The sequence below is a fragment of the Pleurodeles waltl genome, chromosome 9 (genome assembly GCF_031143425.1).
Source record: "Pleurodeles waltl isolate 20211129_DDA chromosome 9, aPleWal1.hap1.20221129, whole genome shotgun sequence".
In the NCBI taxonomy this organism is placed as follows: Eukaryota; Metazoa; Chordata; class Amphibia; order Caudata; family Salamandridae; genus Pleurodeles; species Pleurodeles waltl.
In genome coordinates this window covers 483724045-483740764 of record NC_090448.1, presented here as the reverse complement: position 1 = coordinate 483740764, position 16720 = coordinate 483724045, and the positions used below count along the sequence as shown (strand labels likewise).

The window sequence follows — 16720 nt, the reverse complement described above, 5'->3', positions numbered from 1 at the left end:
ATTACATGATATTCACCTCAAATCAGCACTGTCCTTCACTAATAGCAAGAATAAATGTATTTTCATAGGAACACACGAGTTTGCATTTTGCAAAATACCAGTGCTGATATTTCTCCTCCTCAGATTTAATTTAACATCCATATAAAAATAGAAAAGCCTAGTGAGACAAATATACAGATCTGAAGACGTTTGCACTGGAAATAATTGTATATAAAACATGTATTCACCAGATTATATATTTTCTAGCCATCTCTCTGACGTAAGATAGCAGCGGAAACAAAATCGTTCATGTTAATGGCTGGTTGGTCTTTAAAGGATGTGACACCGTAAATTTGCCCTGGGGTGAAGAGGCGTAGCAAGCGTGCCACAGGCCTTACTGCGAAGAGTGAAGGAGGCTGCCATGTCAAGAGTTCTGTAGTAAAACAGGGCCTTATTTGGGGTACAGAGACCGCTCACATATTTAGCTCCCGGGCAACTGCACCTGCTGCACTTCTGATAGCCACGCCCCTGCTAGGCTGGGTTGCTTGATTACTGCTACAACTTCCTGTAGCTGTTTCTTGCGCTGCACGCTCAAGAGCAAACCGGACGCCACTGTGAAGAGCACTGAATGAAAACCGACGTGTTCGCAAAACAGAATTGAGCCTTTAAGCTATCAAGGTACGTTTTACTCACGTTCTAATTTAGTATGCAGTTTTTACACAGCGGTAATTTATTTAGGTTTAATTTCTATTGTGGGCATCCACACGCTTTGGGGAGGAATACGGCTACGTCCTTCCTCGATTCAGAATGCCTCAGCTGAAATATTTTGTCAAATAAATTAGGCGACTGTAGAATTCGCTTACCTTGACTTATCGTTGTGTTGTTCTGTGACATATTAAATATGCCTTTTCAGAGTCTATAATTGGTATGGGAAAATAGATTGCCTAACCCATCATTTGCATCACTTGAATACCCTGTGAGAAGCAGTCGTCTGCCATGTAAGTAATGTAGTAACAAATGCGCCATTGAGTTAGACCGAGGTAGGAAAAGGTGTAAAGGGAAGTTTATTACATATGTGTACAATCGTTTACATACACGATTAGGAGGGGGAGTGCAAATATAAAATAATATCATATGTTAAAAGATTCTTCGTGAGGAATCAACAATGTGAATGGTGTATTATCTTAACAGCATGCTCGTAATTTGTCGGTCTGGGGTAGTTAATTACTATCATGTTAAATATTGTAATATGAGCGCTACATTTCTGCATATAACTTGTAACTTTATCGCTACACACGATGCTTGACTGTACGTTTTGGACGGACAGCGCCTCAGCTAGAAAAGCTGCCCCTTACACGTGTGACTTGCTCAGAACGTGTATGTGTAGGACTGTATATACAAGGACAGTCCACTGTGGGTTCTAGATGGGTCGGGGGAGGCATCTCAACCAGAAAACAGTCCCTACACATGTGACTTGCTGGTAAAATTCAGGACGGTTACGGGGGCAGTCCCTGTGCGGCTCCAAGCCACAAGAGATTGGGTCTTCATAGTCTGTTCTTTAATATTGTCCTATGGTGCTCTGGAAATCCATTTTGCGGTTTCCTGTACAGAAGAAGCGCTGAAGCGGAGCTACGTACGAATCCTTGATGCCTTGAATAGCGACTCTGAAGAAGCCATGTTGACATTCATGTACTGAGAAGGAATGAAAGAGCGAGAGAGTGAGTGAATATTTCACAAAATCGACGTGTCGCGGATGGAGTTGAGTGTGTGGCTGAGAAGCACGAGGGAGTGAATTAATCAAGTGAATGAGCCTCAGGAAGGGTTTTTTTTCAGCATATATGTGGGTCATCTGAGTGAGCGAGTTTGCCGAAGGTTCGTGAGTTGAGTATGTATATGAGTTGAGTAAATGGGGGGGGTCACTGGACTACCTAGCCAAGTGAATGAAAGTGTCTGTGAGCGAGATTGAGTCAGTGAACGAATATCTGTTGGTCCATGGGTCAACCCTGGGGAACCGGATGCAATGTCAGTCTGGTACATGCGGATGACTTGGTTCAGATTTTTATTCATCTCTTTAGTATCATAATTACTTCCCTCGAGCATTAATTTTCTCCTTGCGGTGGTTGTGACGGTTTCTGCACGCCCTTGACCGTTAGCGGTGGAGGGTGTACTGGTAGGGCTTTTCTCACAGTTCTAGCTTTGACTGGCATGCACCGCCTACATAATCTGACGTCAATACACAAAAGAGGCCAGGGTTTCCCATCTTAAACTCTGCACTCAATGTATGTGAGAATTTCTCTGAGGCTTCTGTTATTGCATCCAGACATACAAGGGACATACCCCTAAAAGAAGTTAGGCCTGTTGGCTTTACCAATGCATGTTAGCAGTAGCAGATAAATAGGTGACAGCAATTACTGTGTTGTGTATAATTTGGACTAAAAATGTCTAAATTCTGAAATTATTAAACTATGAAATAAAGATTACAAAGGTGTGTAGAAGGGATAATGGTATTCAGAGTGTCTCAGTCACTCCCATTCTCTAGGGTGACAGATGCTCTGAACAAAAAAAACGGGACAGCCTGTGACATAGAAATGGGACTAAATGTTGACACTGCACTGATCAGTGCCAACATTTAGCCCTGTTTCTATGTCAATGTCATATATTATATATATCAGGACAGCCATATGAAACACACTACCATTCTCACGTCACACTACTATACTCTGCAGTCTTTCTCTCTGATAGGCACTTAAACAATTTTTCTCGCCATATCCCGAAATCCTCTGTCTGTATCTCTGTCCATCAGCATGTACTTCTTTGTGTCACCCTCTTCACATACAACAAACCCACCCACCTGTAAGACTAAGGGGAATATTTACAAGAAGTGGCACATAGGTCCCAATGTGCCACTTTTCTTGCCTCGCCCCTGCCCTACCTAACAACACCATGGTTGCGCCATATTTACAACACCACGCACCATGCCGGTTGTTAGGACAATAGTGTAAAATTTGTTGGCGCTATAGTGGTACTTTGCTGTACTAGCATCAAACATTTTGACACTAGTGCAGTAAAGCACTTGGAGGCCCATTAATTAAAATTGGTGCATCGTTTTAACGCCTGCTCTCAACAGGCTTTAAAACTGACAGAAAAAATTTGCGCAGTGAAATGTTGTAAATTTCACTGCACCATTTTTTCGGGCCTCCCTTCGTCGTAATGCCCCCTCCCCTTGCATACATTATGCCAGGCGCAGGCATAATGTGGCAAAGGAGTTTACAAAGTGGCACAATGCAAGCATTGCGCCACTTTGTAATTACAAAGCAGGAGGAAGGCCTCCTTAGCGTAAAAGAAATGACGCTAGGGTGGCACAAGGTGGCGCTAGGGGCTTGTAATTATGCCCCTACATTTTTTTTCCTTTTACACTGTGAATACATAGACAGCTGTGCACCTTGTTAATCTTTCCCATCGAATCGTAATTAAAAATTAGAACTTATATGACCATTGCTCTGTTCACTCTGCAGAGAAGCCAAGGATTGAATGTCGATGGAGTCTGAATACCTATAGGAACAACTGGTAGGCACTGTCAGACATGGGCACTGCCCTGCCTTCAGCATAAGTGCCAGAACTCTCAATCAAGTCCCATTATAGTAACCCATCTACAACTTGTACATACCCAACACATAAAGGCATATCGGTTCAGAGCCAGCACTATAAACGAGCCATATATTAAATGAAAAAAAATACGTACACAATATTGTAGAAAGCACATTCTCGTAAGGAGTCAAGATGAGATAAAACATCTGAAATGAAAACGAGGACTACATTGCTGACAAGGATTACCTAAACATTTTTTTAGCCATTGTTGAGACATCAATTCCGTTGCATTGCAAATGCTTATTCCTTTTCATCTCTCCATATCGATGATGCTCATGGAGGCCATGGCGCTGTGAATCGGCTTGCTTATGTGAAACTGTTTTACCTTTGATTTTCAAGTTATGTGGCAAGAAAAGTCCGATTAGGAGTTTATAAATCTAATAGCTCTAACTCGAGCAAACAGGAGACCCATTGCATTGCAAATGCTTGTTAATTACTGACTTAGGCCCATATTTATACTTTTTTAGTGCTGCATTTGCGTCATTTTTTGATGCAAAAGCGGAGCAAACTTACAAAATACAATTGTATTTTGTAAATTTGCGCCACTTTTGTGTCAAAAAGCGGCACAAATGCGGCGCTAAAAAAGTATAAATATGGGCCCTCGTGTTAGACCGGGCATACCCCCTCCCCTCTTAAAGCCCCGATACTCAGACACTATTTGACATAACCCTCTTTAAGAAATTACTGAATTTCTTTTCAGTCGGAATTCTTTTGTTGTTTAATTACGCAGCAAAGTAGATTTAGCTCACAACAGACAGAAAGACAGTCAAGTCCGTTGATAGAAAGACAGCTGGACAAATATAAGCCCCTAGAATCCAAGTATGATCTTTGACTTCGTTATTTTGCAGTTAGACCGCAATGGTGAGTTATCCGACAAACTGCAGTCCGGATGTTAATATTTACCGAATCTGTGTGACAAAACTAAATTTATGTTAAGGATTTTCTGGCATCATGGAAGATACAGTAGAGGCAGTTATAAGAACAAAAAAGTAAAGAATGAATCACCCTGTTCAGCTTGCAATGTTCGATGTATCGTAGACTAAATTTGAGATTTCTTTTCGATCGATGTCCTTGAGTTTGGAATGTATTATTATCATCATTATTATTAATATTATTATTAGTATTTAGTTTGAAGTAAGTACGTCTGGCATTTTCTCAAGGCACCACCATCTGAAATTTCCTACTTCTACCTTTACACATAACCATGTTTTAATTAGTACTGTCGAGAAATCTTTGTTTAAATACATACCTATATAAAATAAAAGAAAAACAATTTCACACATTTTTATTTGTCTGGTTAACCAAAATGAAGACACCATAATTAAGAAAGTCACAATAGAAAATAACATCAACTCTCATCCTTATCCTAAACCTACCCTAACCCAAACCCGGCTGTAACTCCTACTCATTAATGTACCCTTACTCTTAGTGAGCCCTAAACTATCCCTTTCTCTTCCCTCTGTCCACTTTTACTTGAACTAATCCTTGCTCCAATCAGGTGCTTCTTCATTTTCTGTTCATGTTTAGTGTGGTTATTATGGCTTCTTCATTTTTAAATAACGACCTATCAAGGTTTAAAAACCATTCTGTTCTTTGATGCTCATGCCCTGTAACAACCAGGGTCAGACTGGCCATTTTGCTACTCTGGCATTCTTCCGTGGGCTGAAAGGACGGGAGCTGAATTCAGAGCAGGATGGAATCATATGAATTTGTCATGAAAGTTCTATGCCGCATTCTATTTGGGGCCTTCTGTGCTTTGGGCCTACCTTGAACCGTATTGCCAGGGCCGATTTTTGTTTGCAGTTTGACCACTGGTGACAACCTTGAGCCTACAGCAGGAGGACAAGATGGCCACCTAGATGTGATTTTTTGTGTTGTGAGCTTCCACCAGCTGCAGCAAAATCCTGCATAATCCTACTGGTCTGCATACTTTCACCCCCATGGATGCAGGTTGTGACACACACGATTTAGTTGCCCCTCCCTGAAAAACAGAAGCAGGAGTCGCTGGTGGGCCTTAATGATCCATGGACTAACATTTGTGCTGTTATTCACACTGAAAACCCACTTCCCTGACAGTTGACAACGGGGGCCTAGTGCCTATCCGGGGTAGAATATGGTGATGGATAAGCCAAGAAAGGTTGTGCAATCTAACAAAATGGACAACTTCACACGCCCAGTGCCACCTGGGGGGACAGTGGAACACATGGTTGGGGATGTCCCGCCCTTTGCTCAGGGTCCTCCAACGATGATTGATCTTAAATTTGCAATTACAAGCTCTAGGGAGGCCATGGTTGTTATAATCAACACAGTGGCCTTTGAGGTTGGCCTGTTCCGCGCCGACTTCAGGAATATGTTTTGTCTCCACCAAAAAGTGGATGCGAGATATTGGCCTCAAATAAGGACTGCTGTTTCCTGCTGGCTGAGGATGCAACAGGATGAGAAGGTGCACTTTTTTGAGTCTCCAGAGTTGGTAAATGAGTGGATGGGCACACTGGGGGAGAAGAAGCAGAGAGCTGCTACTGACCGGAGGAACACTACACCCAAAGCTCTGTCTAGGAGCACAGGGTCGTGATGAAATTCAGAGGGATTGGCAGCTCAGTCTGGGTCCTACTGCACCAGACGGATAGTGGTCCCCCCCAATGGCACACTTGGAGACTCCAATTGTGTGCCAGATACGGGAGAATCCTTCCAGCAGTACCAGAAAGAGAGGGACAGCCTCAGTGACAGTACTGATGCAGGAACCTAGGGACACCTCTCCTCTCCATGTGGGTGGTACTGCCCATAACTGAGTTTGTGGAGGCTGCCAAGAGGTCTGCTGGTTCTATATTTTGAATGGCACTATTCGTGTTTCAGTCACTGGTTGGCTGCCATGCCCGTTCTGGTTGAGATTTTTTTGGAGTCATGATAATGCGGTCCTAGTTTGTATTACACAATGTAGAGTGGTACTCGGAGGGACCTATGTTTGTGTAATGAGGGAGTGGGAGACTGGATTATGGCTACAAACATATGAATCATACAGATGATGTATCCTGTTGGAGTGGGGGGAGGGAGGAAATGTTGTGATTATGTTGCCATTTGCAATGACAACTGGCAGATACACAGAGTTTTAAGTAGGAGGAATGGAGGGTCAGGGTCGCTTGGGAGCAGCTCAAGTGCACTTCGCCTACCCGCACCAGGGTGATGCTGGACTGTCAGCGAACTGCAATTTAGAGGTCGAGGCTTTGGCCTCCAAGGTTGGGGGTGGTGGGCTCTGAGTTGTAGACTGGTTAGGCTAGACTTAATTTGTTTGATTGCACTGCATGGGCAAGGGTGGTTGAGTTTGTGGGTCTTTGATTCAGAGGGATTTAGAGGATAGGGAAGGGGGCTTTACCTTAACCCAATTTGAGAGTGGGCCATGCATTCCATGGCTGTGTGCTGGGTGTTGGAATCCGGGAGCGATGCATGCTGTTTTCCTTTTTCTGTGTATGAATTGACCAATGGATCGGATTTGGAAAGTTGTGACTTGGAATGTGAGAGACCTTGGGCAGCCGGTGGGGACACTGCTTGGGGCACCCGCACAAGCGTTGGAGGGACAAGGTCTTTGTGACCACTTAGTTAAGTTATGCCTGGGGAGTGTTGGTGTGTGGCTCTGGGTACCCCATTTGTGGCCACAGGAGTGGTATTAGACCCAAACGGCCATTTAATCGTTGTGTCTGTTACTTGGATTTTAGGGCACAGAGCATTATACTTGTTAATGCCCTGAATACTGATAATATTGACTTCTATGGTAAACTGATGAGTGTGGCCACTGACCATCTGGGCGCAAAAGTGATTGTGCCAGGGGATCCTAATTGTTTGCTCGATGGAGTGTTTATTCGTAACCGCCCGAGGGCTGACACAAAACCTGATATGAGTGGAGCATTGCAAGAAGTTATGTGTGGGATTAACCTCAAAGATGTATGGAGGGAACGTAATTCGCTTTGGTGCTTGTATCCCTGCTACACCCTACCGGGAATTGCAGCAGTCTAGATTATTGTTTAATGACTGAAACTCTAATGCATGACATTTTGGATAGATCCTATTTAGTGTGCTATATATCAGATCACTCCCCCCCTTTTGTTCTCCAGTAGGACTAGCGGGAGGGTTCCAAGTGTCCCTCTTTGGCAAATCTGAGCTGAAGCCCTCACTGACACCATGTTTGCGCAATCTGTTTCAGAAACGTTAGATCATTACTTTGATGAGAACTTATAGAGCACAGGTTCTAGAGCAATGGAATGGGATGCAATACAGTGGTGCTCAGGAGGAAATGTATGAAAGTTTCCTATGCGGCAAAGATGCAGCTCATCGGAATTCTAGACCTGCCCTAGCAGAAACTGCATCGGTTGGAGGACAAGCTGTTAAGGGTCCCTCAGAAGTTGAGAATGTAGAAAGAGGTTAAGAGGTAACTAATCGAAATGTGGAATGGACGTGATAAATTTATGCACACAACTTGCAGACAGTGCTTATATGCAGAAGCGGATAGGCCAGTAGAATGCTGGCCATGCTGCTCCACATTGAAACACAGGAATCCCCGGTGGTAGTGCTGAAGGAGATGGTGGGACAGGAGGTTACCTCACAACAGGGCATGACTGAAATTGTTGTGGACCACTTACAGAAAGTATATGTATAGCCCCCCAGTGCCACAGTGGCAGGTGTAGCTGATTTTTGATGGCTTTACCAATGGCTAGCCCCTCAGTGGAAGACAGACCACACCTAGACGTGCGATTACTAAAGAAGAAATTGTGTCAGCGATTCAGGCTTTATGGACCTCCAAGGCTCTGAGGGGGCAATAGCTTGCTGGCTATATTTTATCAAAAAAGTCAAATTTTCTACCAGAGCGGCTACTGGCGGTATACCAGGAGGCGCTACAGAGGGGGGGGGGGCTCCCTGACTCAATGAGAGAGACGCTTATAGTTATTGTGCCTAAACCTGAAAGGGACCCTAAGAAAGTCTCATTGTATCGTCCCCTCCCTATGCTAAATATGGATGCAAAAATACTCAGAAAACTGCTAACCACAAATTGGCTTGGACACATGTGGGGATTAGTGCACGAGGATCAGTACGGCTTTTTCCCCTGAAGGAATACTCTGTGTAACTTACGTCAGCTTGCACTGATGATCCATGCTTTCGAGGTACAAGAGGAGCCATGTGCCCTGGCCCTGCAAGAAGTTGAGCAGGTCTTTGATTCCCTCTCCTGGGAATATCTTTGGATGGTCTTGCGTCATGTTGAAGTGGGGGAGCTGTATATCAAATGGGTGCAGCTGCTGCATAGAGACCCAGTGATGAGGGTTAGAGTGGGTAGAATGGTGTCACCACGAGTATGCCTTAGCCAGGGGACCAGACAGGGGTGCTCTTTGTCCCTGGTATTTTTTGTACTTGCGATTTAACCACTGGCAGGCCGGTTGCGATTGTTCATGCATGGCTGGGAAGTGACAGCAGGAGGGACCACACACATGGTCTCTCTTCACGTTGCTAATGCCCTGATATATTTACAGCAGCCAGAATGATCTGTCCCAATTTTGTTGGCAGTATTGGAGGAGTTTGGGGAGTTCTCTGGACTCCATGTAAACCCCACCAAATCTAAATTGCTCCCAATCGGGGCTTTGGGGAGACCTAGCGTGGTCAGCTCCTGGGACTATTACTTTTGTGGGAGAGTGTGAGCGCCTGCTATTTAGGTGTACAGATTGCTAGACAGGTAGATTTGTTCCTGTCTTTGAATATATCCCAAGTCCTGGACGTTTTCAGGCCTCTATTAAAATATGGAGTATTCTACAGTTATCCTTAATGAGTAAGATGTGATTAGTTAAAATGGTGGTGCTGCTCAGCTGCCTATGTGTCTTCCAAGAAGTGATCTTTGACATTCTCAGGAGATACTTCCTAGAACTTGATAAACTGCTGGGTGAACGATTCCTGGGTTGGGAAGGAGGTGAGTGCAACTGACCAACCTTTAGAGGCCTTGGTGTCGAGTGGTTCTAGAGCTGCCTGATCTGGAACTCTATTATCTTGCGGCACAGTTACACCGCGCAGTGCATTGGTTTGACGACAAAGACAACTGGAAAAAGCATCTGGTTTGAGGTACTTATGGGGACAATGGTTTCCCAAAATGCTGGAGGCGAGAGTTTATGACACTGCAGGACGCAATACACACTTTCCAGTTGGAGCAAGGTCAATTCTTACAATTTGCTAAGATGGCGGTGATGATCTGTGACATTTCGCCCTCATTTCCAGAGGCTCCCCCTGAGTCTGCAACTCTGGTTAAATTTTTCCCTACGGTGGGAGGCAGTTAATCTCCTTTCTTTTTAGGGTGCTCAGGGAGGATGGCTCAGTCAAACGTTAACTGGTGCAGGACAAAAGGCAGAATATGCTGGGTGAACAACTAACAGAAAAGAATGGGAAATAGTGCATGCAGCGGTACAGCGCACTACTGCAAATGCGAGGTTTAAATTGATCGGGTATTGATCAGGTATACATGACCCCTACTACCTTACATGCAATATACCATTAAAGGATCTCCTCCTGCCCCCGATGCTCCATTGAGCAGGTGGATTTACTTCATATGGTCTGGAGGTGTGTGGCTTTAGACACGTATTGGCAATCAGTTTAAAAATGTATAGATATTTGAGGCCACAGGGGGGCGTGGCCAACATGGCAACCGGAGCGGCAGTATAAATTGCAGCTCCGATCCCTGGCCCAAATAAACATCCTGTTCGCGGTGCCTGCACCTTGAAAGAAGGCCGCGGGCATCGCCTTAAATCGCTGACCCGGGCCCGCGCTGCGGGCCGTGTCCGGAATCCGGACAATATGCCCGCTCTGCGTCCTACGAGCGAGCTGCCGCGAGGCCGTAGATGTGTTCACGACCGCGGCCTGAGGTCTCTTAGAAACGCGAGCCGCCAACTTCGGACCCGCATCGGCAGCCGCGTCAGCGACCAGCCCGGAGGCTGAGTCGCGTAAACAACTGCTGCTCTGGTGGAGCCGTCGGCGGCTCTGCCTTCCCTGGTGCCCGCGTTTGTGCTCCGACCGCCGCACCCGCTTCTCACGCTGCGTGCGGGCTGCCGGGCAGCCGGATTTGCATCCACATCCGAGGCCGGGAGACTCGCGAGGACGCGAGCTGCCAGGCCACTGCCCATTTCAGCCACCGCACCCGCGGCCGGCCCGGAGGTCGTGCCGTGGTAATATCGATCCAGCTGGTGGAGCCAAGGGCGGCTCCACACTTTTGTCCACGGTTCGGGGCAGCCGCTCTGGACGAGGCTGCCCCACTATGAAAACAATACTCCACGGATAGGGGCCTGCTGCCCCTCCCTACAGCGCACTCCTCCTGTCATCCGCTGGACAAGCTTAGCACCGATGTGCCCTGGATACTCCGGCTGGTGGTAGGACCTACACCAACAGCAGCTACTGTACACTGAGCGAAGCGCCCGCTACGCCTGCGGCGCGCGCCCTGCTTTGCGGCGAGCCCGTGACAGGGACTGTGGTTTATATAACAACGCCCCGCTGTCAGAGGACCCACATCGTGGACTGAACTCACGTCCGGCCTGGTGATCATACTACAAAAACCTCAGCACTGCGGACTACGACCGAGGTGGGTGCGCACCTTTAACTAAGCTGTAAACTGCGTGTTGCGCACGTGGTCACGTGCTTACATTCCGCACATCAACAACCCCTGTGCAGGGCTGTCACCATTGAGAGTGGGCATGTCCGAAATTCCACAGGGCCCATCGCTTGAGGCCATACCGATGCTCCGAGTGAGGGCTCGCGGGAGTGGTATGCCTGTGATGGAGGTGTAGCGGCCCTCCTACCTGCACTAACACTTGCTAATATAATTGCCCATTATCCACACACTCTTCCTCATTGACCCTCAACTGGGCAGCCTGCCCTTGGCACCCAGGCTGAACCGACCTGCGACGCACTCCTCATCCTACCAAAATGTGACACTTTCAATTATCCTACTGTCCCGCTACAAATGTGAGCCTGTGGGACAACACCATTTCTTCCATCTACAGTGACACAGTGTGCTCATCCCACCTGCTACCAGAAGTTGGGACATGTACTAAACTCGATCCAAAACAGCAGTGCACCCATTTCTCCACCATATATTTACCAGCTCGCATCTCAATCATGCGCCTACAGACCCGATCCGGTGGCGTGTGAATTGTCTCCCACGCTTGGTACGCTACCCTGTGGACGGCAGAATATCACTCTTTGCTTTTAACTGTTACCCTCAGCCCCCCGGAACAGCTCCCTCACTGCACCACAGGTGGCATTTTATGAACGCCCCTCCTGCATCGCCTCCACCCGGTTCTATACTGTCTAGACTCTCCTGAAACCAATTTGCCAAATGGTCAAACCAAAACCCCACGTGCACCTCCGGGTAAAATGGATCTTGACACCCCCCCTCCCATTGACACCCAAGTGTCCATGCAACTGGCCTTGCAGAAGATGGACATCACATTACAATCACACACGTCGCAGTTCGAGAAGATACTGCAAGCTATCCTAGACACTAAGTCCACCCTAGAAGCCAAGATAGGCTCGGTAGCAGAAGACCTTAACATACTCCGAACTGATCAACTCGCACTGTCCAACAGGGTATCTGAATTAGAGAAAGACTCTGCAATACTACCTCGGTCTGTGAAGGATCTCCAATCGCAATTATCATACCTAACAACGGAGGTGGACCTCTTAAAACGCAGAGCGGAGGACGCAGAGAGCAGGTCCCTACGCAACAATATACGTCTGGTAGGATTTCCAGAGCGGGTTGAAGGCCCCAGCGCAGAACTATTCATAGAACAATGGCTTACGGACACAATCCTCAAAGACAATATCCTGAAGTTCTTCTCTGTCGAACGTGCCCACAGGGTTCCGGGAAGACCCCCTCCGCCGGGCGCTCAGCCTCGCCCGCTGATAGGGAAACTCCTTAATTACCGTGACAGAGACCTCATTCTACAATTGTTTCGCAAATCCGGCCCGATGCGCTTTGAAAATGCAATGATCACTGCATATCCAGATTTTACAGCGGAAGTCCAGAAGAAACGGAGCTCTTTCTATCGTGTCAAAGAATGCCTTCGCAAACACCACATCAAATATGCGTTGATGTTTCCAGCCAGACTCCGAGTACAAGATGACACTCGTGTACATTTCTTCACTACACCAGAAGATGCCTGGACCTGGCTACAAGCCAAGGGCTTTGCTGACCCGATAGACACAGACACTCCAGGCAACAGCTGGTATCCACCTAAGACAAGGCGGAAGCAACGTAAAAAACAAGGCGCTAAACCCTCACCGGAACAATCACAAACTGAACGCTCCCTTCTTCTGCAAGCCACGTCTAGATTCGTTAATACATCACCAACTGCCCTGTCTAATCAAACAGATGGGGAACCAGACCACGACCCTGCTTCTGACTCGCCGGAATCCACGCGAGGCCCTACTCTCACGCCACCACAGCAGACGATATTTGTTAAGCTAACCGAGATTCATTCATCCCTGCTTTTTACACACGATAACGGGACTTCCTCCCCCTGGATCTCCGAGTGAAACCTGGTGACACTGCGGGCCCCCGGACGCGGCGCGCGGCCCGATCGCGGGCCTGGGCGGCGCACTCAGCATCATAAACAACCTGGGCAGGGTGGTTTTATCTTATCGCTCTGTACTAACGCTATTTGGCACCCCCCATGCGCCATATGGACTGTTCTCCCATGCCGGCAATAGCCGGAATTTTTTTCATTTTTTCACTATTCTTGTTGATGTTATATACTGTTTTCAAGTGCATTTTTTTTTTTTTGGGGGGGTTACTGGCTTTGTCACACGCTACTTCACCGCAAATACATCCGCAAATGCCCAACCTGCATGCACCACACCAATAGACTCACATTTAACAGTGCTGGGAACGCTACCTGGCTGGTCTTAGTGGGTAATCGTTGCAATATTCCCATAATGGGACCGGGGGACAAACACCTCCCCGTTTTAGTTATATTTACAAATGCATTATGGCTTCTCAAACACAACGGGGAATCTTGAAATATAAGATACTCACATGGAACATCAAAGGTATGGCAGCGCCGCAAAAGCGACAAAGGATTCATACATTTCTTAAAAGACAACAAGTACACATTGCCCTGCTACAAGAGACACACCTCACTAAATCCACATTAGAGAATACACGCTTAAAATGGAAAGGACAATTACACGCCACCACCTCCTCTTCCTTTGCTCGAGGTGTGGCGATTTGGATTGCCCCTGGGGTCCCATTTACTACGACTCGCACACAGTGCGACCCAGAAGGTAGATATGTGATACTAGAAGGCGTCCTTGACAGGATCCCCACTAGAGTTGGTAGCGCTATACTCCCCTAACTCTAGTCAAGGTGACTTCCTGAATACGCTTACCACTGGCAGTCTCAGTGACCCTGCATTAGAGTGCATCTGGGGGGGCGACTTTAATAGCGTCCTAAATACTCAAATGGACCGCTCGTTCCCCCCTCTTGGTGCGGCTTCATCCAACCGAGCCTCACAAGCTTTAGCAAAATGGGCCTCTCACAATGATTTAAGAGACATCTGGAGGATAGGTCACCCCACCCACCGCGAATATTCTTACTACTTCCCAGCACATAAATTATACACCAGAATAGATATGATCTTTGTGTCCGCAACCGTAATCCCAAAAATGTGTAGTACTGAATATCTGGCACGCACTATATCGGACCACAACCCATTATGCGCAATAATGGCCTGGGGCCACATGCATACTCGCATCCCAACATGGCGACTGCAATCAGAAACTCTCTTAGATCCCCCCTTCCATACAGAAATGTCCAAACAACTGGCTGATTACTTCTTACTAAATAAAAACACAACAGCATCTCGTGCTACAGAATGGGACGCCCACAAAGTGGTGATACGTGGCCACTGCCTCGCAGCCACAGTGGGAGAAAAGAAGATACTCACTAAAGAACTACAAGACTTAGAAGTCAAGCTCCGTAAAGCGGAGATCGAGGTTTCCAGGGGTGAGGCCACATTATCTGGACTGAACTCGCTTAAAGCTGCCTACAAAGAAGCAGACACTAGGCTGGGTAAACATGACTACAGACACTACATGACACGGCAACACGCCGAAGGGGATAGATCAGGCAGACTACTGGCGTGGCTGACCCACCAACCCTTGCAATCATCACCTATTGGTGCAATACGTTTAAGTTCTGGCGTCATTGTCAATACTCAATCTGAAATCAACGACGCCTTCTCAACATACTACCTCACTCTATATACACCTCCTCCCTCCCCGTCAGAGCAGCAACTAACTGATATATTAACGTTTGTCTCTCACAACCAACATATTATAGACAATGTTACCACCTTGGACGGTCCCATTACAATAGAAGAATTGCGCGTAGCACTAACACAAATGGCACGAGGCAAAACCCCTGGCTCAGATGGCCTGCCGGTAGAGTACTTCCACTCCCACGCCACACATCTTCTGCAGCCACTCATAGAAGTATTCAATGAGGCATGCAATAAATTACTATTACCGGAATCCATGCGCAAAGCTCTAATAGTTGTTCTCCCAAAAGCAGGCCGCGACCCTTTAGATGTTACATAATACAGGCCACTCTCTCTTCTCAACACAGACTGTAAACTACTGGGGAAAATACTAGCAAATAGATTACTTCCCCACCTAGAAAGTTTAATACACTCAGACCAGTCTAGTTTTATCCCTGGGAGAAGTACCTTTTTAAACATCAGAAGACTGCTTCACATAATGCACAGTAACACAGAACCAAAAGCTGTAGCCCTCTCCTCAGACATTGAAAAAGCGTTTGATACGCTGAGCTGGGATTACCTTCCATGCACACTTAAAGCGTTTGGATTTGGCTCCGGGTTCTTACAATGGATCAAAACGCTCTACTCTAAACCCACAGCTCGAGTCAAAAACGGTCGTGTTATCTCAGAAGCGTTTCCCATAGGCAGAGGCACCAGACAGGGATGTCCATTATCCCCTTTATTATTCGCCATAGCTATGGAACCATTAGCAATTAAACTACGCAGTTGCGCGCATCTATGGGGCATCTCCGAATCCAACACACATCATATTATATCCTTATATGCGGACGACGCCCTGATATACCTGCGTAATCACTCCACCTCCATGGCTGGGGTACTATCAATGCTCGACTCCTTTGCCCTGGCTTCTGGTCTACGCGTCAATTGGTCCAAATCAAGTACCTTTCCTCTTACCCCCATACCAACAGACCTTCACATGACACTACCGCAATATCAACTCCCATGGTCACAGAATACCTTTAAGTATCTCGGGATCCAAATCTATCACTCCATTACTGACCTGAAAGAAGGCAATATTGATAGAGCACTCAGCTCTACTCGCAGCTCAATGTCATTCTGGGGCTCGCTCCCCTTATCTCCCATGGGTCGAGTAGCAATAGCTAAAATGCTCATCATTCCAAGGTTTTTATATTTTTTTACCGCCCTGCCGCTGTGTCTCCCACGGGCGTTCTTTAACAAACTGCACTCATTATTAACTGACTTACTCTGGGGCAGAGACAGACACAGGGTAGCGTTAGCCACAACACAATACCCGCAAGAGGCGGGGGGCTTGGTCATGCCCAACTTCGAGAGATATTACGCAGCTTCTCAGCTGCTATGGGTGTCTACATGGCTCAAAGAGACCCCCTCCCCTGAATGCATAATGCTGCAGACATATTTGGCCCCGCAAACATTGCTGTCCTCACTCTTATCTGGTCCTAACCGCCTACCCTCAAAACTTATATTGCTAGAGGCAGCTCGCTTCTGTTGGCGCAGATACGTTCAAAGAAAGACCCCTCTATCCCCTTACTCCCCTCTGTTACCGCTGCTCCAGCTACCGAACACCCAAGCATTATCATTAAACCACGATACGCGAGACATCAGTACTCTAAACGTAGGCGACTACTACTCGAGTTCTAAATTACACACCCTCGCGGACCTAGTGGCCTCTGGGGTTATGCACACAGGAGCCTTCCTGACGTACAACGCTATTAAACGACTACTTAACAACCTCTGGGGATCCGGCAATAATGAACCTC

At 46.8% G+C, this 16720-nt stretch overlaps 1 protein-coding gene across 1 annotated transcript in view; it reads left to right on the top strand.

Annotated features, from left to right (window-relative positions):
• Positions 1–497: 497 nt before the first annotated feature.
• GPR132 (G protein-coupled receptor 132) overlaps positions 498–16720 on the top strand; it is a 166891-nt gene continuing 150668 nt past the window's right edge. Inside the window, exon 1 of the mRNA XM_069205973.1 lies at positions 498–657. The gene's annotated coding sequence lies outside the window, so the exon portion shown is untranslated. The remainder of the gene's footprint in view (positions 658–16720) is intronic.